A 4,969-nucleotide genomic window follows, 5' to 3' on the forward strand; every position below is an offset into this window, starting at 1 on the left:
ATATGTCACTATTACGCGTTAAGTTGAACGCACAAACACACATTCAACTGTAGTCTATAGCATAAACACACAAACAGCTTTGTGACAGCCTGCAGACCAGTGTGAATAACTCCTATGCTTATATATTTATTTAGAATGTCCTATATTTGTCGCATTTCGCAAAACACAGCAGAATTAGGTGGCAGTATTTCTGCATGGAGAGATAGTGAGTCGGTAGGACGGGCAGGGAGGGAAAGTGTATTTTTAAGTCCCATGTGGTCATTTCATATCTTCGTTCTGGTGGCGTGGGGGGGGGGGGGGCACGGGGGGGAGTCGTCTGCATTATTTGTATATGATTACCTCTCCAGCGGTTGTCGCGTATCGCTGCCCGTTCAATCATTTCGAGAATAATAAATGTGAAAAAAAAATGAATATCGTTGTGTGCAACAGCCCCGTCACATCATCAGGCCCGAAATATATCTAATAAATAACCACCATAGTTTATCAATCAGCGTCCTTTGGAGCCGAGCACGCCTCATTCTTTGCTTCGTCGGGCTATCGCCTGGATGGCGCCACGAGCAGTGTGTGCGGTCCACTTTGGTAATCTACACCCAAATCCGTTCGGCCTCATGCAATCTCTCCGTTTAGACAGCGGCGGTGCCCTGGGTGCGTCGGCGGCGCCGGCGGCACTGAAGCGATGTGATGGGGAATGGCAGCTATCACCTGGAGGTTTAGCCGCCACGGCTACCGCAGCCGCTGTTGCTATCATTATGATGATGATGGTGTGTGTGTGTGTGTGTGTGTGTGTGTGTGTGTGTGTGTGTGTGTGTGTGTGTGAAACTGATTGCTGCAGCCTGGTGGATGTGGGCTAATGTGATATTGTCGTAGTGGCACGAGGGTTGAGGCAGGGGCCGGGCGTCGCCTGCGGGGCCGAGGTCCCCAGACAGAGGGATCATTGATAGATCCGTTTATATTTACATGGCGGGTCCGGCCCCCAGTGCCCCAGACCCGATGTCATCTGAGCATTTGATTTGGAGATTATCTTTAATCCAATTGCCGATACATGAGTAACTAGGTGATGATGGTGACCAAGCGAGTGGATGGATTGTTGGAGGGTTGGAGATAAAGGGATGGATGGATGCAAATCAAGTGTATTGATATCAATACTGAGACTCTTATTGATCTTCAGACGTTTGATATCAATAGCAGTCAATACTAAGACTCTGATTTTTGCTTTTAATGGAAATAACTGTTGAAATTCTTCATAGGTTCCAGGTTATACATCAGACACTCCCGCAGACTAGACAGATACACCGCCATATACTTGACATGAACCAGTTGTATGACACGCACAAGTGTACCGTATCGTCCTTTTTTATACACATGGAAATCGACAGCAACAGAGCAAAAAATGCTGCATTCATTAGATGCCTTGAACAAGAGCCGGAACATTTTTAACAGGGTGATTTTATGCCCCATAAACTGTTTGCATATCATAAATCTTAAAGACGCTCGCTTTCAGAAAACGTTATGAATGTCACTCGAGCGCCCTGCCAACAAAGTTCCCGGGGAAAACCGTTTGCTAGCGGCGGGCGCCATGGGCAGCAGCCTTCGTGTTTATCCCCATAGTAGCAGCACCAGTGCCGTGTCCAGACTTGTAAATCAGGCCCATTGAGGGAGTGCATAATGCTGATGATTATGGCTGGGCCAATCGCATGGGAGTCCTCGGAGGAGGGGGGGGGAGGGGGGGGGAGGGGAGTGATGGGCACAGGGAGTGGTGCTCAGAGCTGAAGCGAAGGCTGCGAATTGGAAGGGTGTCTTTAACGCCCCCCCCCCCCCCCCCCCCCCCAAAAAAAAGGACTCTAAAGTCCCCCGACGGATGGTAATAGTGTCTGGCAGTTGGGCCACTTAAATGTACATTAGAGACTGTAAACGAAACAATCGGAGGCGCCGGTCGCGTTGGAACGCTGCTAACGTTAGCATACTCATGAAAATTTACCGAATTTGAACGTGGAGGAAGGCAAAGTAACAGCGGTCCGATGAAACATAAAAGACAAGTAAATGTACATGGGCAATCGTAACTATTATGGCGGCATTCAATTTGTGATGTGGGGAATGCCATTCCACATTTTGCGATTATTTTTGCAATCATAGAGTTGGTCCAGCTCATGTATGCCCTACTACTACTGCTACGACTGTGCTTCGGGAGCAATCAGTCACTCCCATTGATCGCCGGCAATGATAATATAATCAGACATAAAGCCCAACAAGGCAAGCCGCCCCGATATATCAGAGTTGCTGACTGTAGAGCTATGCACAGGTCATAAACCCTCACCTTCCCTGTTTGACCCTGCATCAATTTGGCCCTTTCCAATATGAATGCAAATAACAATGCCTTTCGCTTGACACGTTTATGGTTATCTCTCTCTTTCTCTCTCTCTCCCTCTCTCCGGTCTCTCTCTCTCTCTCGTTCTCTCTCGTTCTCTCTCTCTCTCTCTCTCTCTCTCTCTCTCTCTCTCTGCACGGATGCTCCTAAAGCACGGTGATGTTACAACACTAATGGGATTTAAAAGGTAACCTATGGCTCATTGCTGGTCCTTTTCAGGAAAGTCACCCACGCCATACTTGCCTTACCTAAACATACACACAATTCTGTTCTGCACAAGGGTGCATATACACACACACACACACACACACACATACACACACACACACACACACACACGTATAAAGACACACGTACACACACACAAACTCACACCGCACGTGCATTCATGCAAACCGAGACTCCTGCACACACACACACACACACACACACACACACACACACACACACACACACACACACACACACACACACACACACACACACACACACACACACACACAGTAACTCCTACATGCCCTCCACCCCAGTCACTTGTGTATGCATTGAGCTGATAAGTACCGCGGTTCATTTTCCCCATGGCAAACCACAGTGAAAAAATGGGAAGTAATAATTGCTTTGGGCGGGGGAGACGAGGATGGCTAAATATGCTTGATTGCCTCCTAAGCCCTGGTGCTGTGTAATGAAATATAGCTGCAGCAGACAGGGGTGCCGGTGCGATAGCCTTCTTGTCACGGTGTCACTTAGAGTTCCCTTTATTTGGCTGTTTGTTTATTTCACCCTCCCCCCCCACACACACGCATACACACACACTGACCCTTCCTCCAACGTCCTGTGCTGTGCTGTGGTCCTGTTTTGGTCCGAGCTATCCCCCCCCACACCACACCACACCCCTCGCCCCTTTTTCGTCTTTTCTCTTCAGAGTCCATCGAAGGCGTTTGTTGAGTTCAAACACCCATCTTGGCGTTGTCTTAATAATCACGGTGGGGGTGGAGGGGGCGGGAAGTATTCCTAATTGAGCATTCTTTACCTCGTCAAAATGGCAGCCCGCCCTAATGTTCGTCTGTTCTACAATTTAATTTGAACTCATTAGTCGGAGCAGGGAGTGTCGAGGGGAAGCAGGAGACTGGGGACAGGAAGTCACACACACACACGGCGTTGATTCAGAGTAAGAGCAAGACATCTGATACGCCAGCCTTCTTTTATTTATTATGTTGTGTTCGAGATTGACAATAAGGCTTTGTGATCTAAGTCACTTGAGCTTGATAATTAGTGTTGGTTTCAAAGTATGTTTGTGGGGTTCAATCCATTTTGTAGTTTATGTCTGTATCTTTGTGTTTTTTAATTGCGACACTAATCAACACAACAAACTCCTGGGCAGCACTAAATTATATTTATGTAGATGATTCAAATTACATGTCACACACAAAATAGCAGAGCGATGCATTTTATCCTCAACCGATATTTGTGCAAATGACATAACGCTAAATTGTCCCCATTGGTTCAATAAGTAGCTAATCACTTATATGAGTATATGTCCACAGGCTGGTTTGAGACCAGAAACATCTGCTAATGCATTTAGCATTTGAAATGCCCTGGAACAGCCTCAGAGCACATTAAACACAAGTTTATGGCCATTTTACACTCTCTTTATTTATATATTTTACGCGAAATAACTAATTTGTTGTGCTGCTTCAAGGAAGATTTAACAACACGTGTTTTTTGTTTTAGTCGGCTGAGGCAAATGGTAATTGTCCGTAAGTTTTGCTAAGTAACTTGGGACCACACTTTAACACAGCCCTTTCGATTGAATGTGCACAGTGAAATATTACAATTAGCTATTCATTATGCATGGCATATATCAATTGTAAGATAATTGTTTTGATTCCAACTTGGGGAAGTCTCTGTGTACTAGTGTAGAGCATAACATTTACCCACTTTGTTTGGTAATGTTTAGTTTTTTCATAAAACTGCTCAAGAATGGCGACTGGAGTTGTGGACGTTGGGAATCAAATCCAGTACCTTTCAGGTGGGATTGTAACATCCTATACTGCCATGTGGTTTATTTGTAGTTTCAACTGGTTTACAAATTATGATTAAGTCAGACATTAATTAATTTCCAATAACAATGGCGACCAGCGTTTGTCTGAACTGCTCATTCTCTAAACTGTCAATGGTAAACATGGACTCAACTAACAAAATCAGCTCATCGGTTGAGACTAACTGCACAGGGTTTACATCGTAGTATTCTGTAATCCTAAAGAGGCCAGAGATCAACTAAAAATAAAGAAGGCACAGTGGCCGAGATTGGTTCCAACGTTACGTTTGGACAGTAAAAAAAATGTGCCTTTCAAAATAACGATAATTGAAAATCCGGTAAGACACTTACAAGCCATCAATCAAATCACCCAATCAATAAAACTATCCCAACAACATCATCTGTCTTGCAAGACAGTACAGATCATAGCATAGTCATTAGCGGGGGATAACTCTTCTTTTGGCCTGTGATTGCCGCGCAAGGCTGGTGACCACCCATGACACCATTCCTTCTCTTATGCTTTTCTTCCTCTTTTCTTTTTCTATCCACAGTTCTCTTTCCTGAGA

The sequence above is a fragment of the Gadus chalcogrammus genome, chromosome 17 (assembly GCF_026213295.1).
Source record: "Gadus chalcogrammus isolate NIFS_2021 chromosome 17, NIFS_Gcha_1.0, whole genome shotgun sequence".
NCBI lineage: Eukaryota > Metazoa > Chordata > Actinopteri > Gadiformes > Gadidae > Gadus > Gadus chalcogrammus.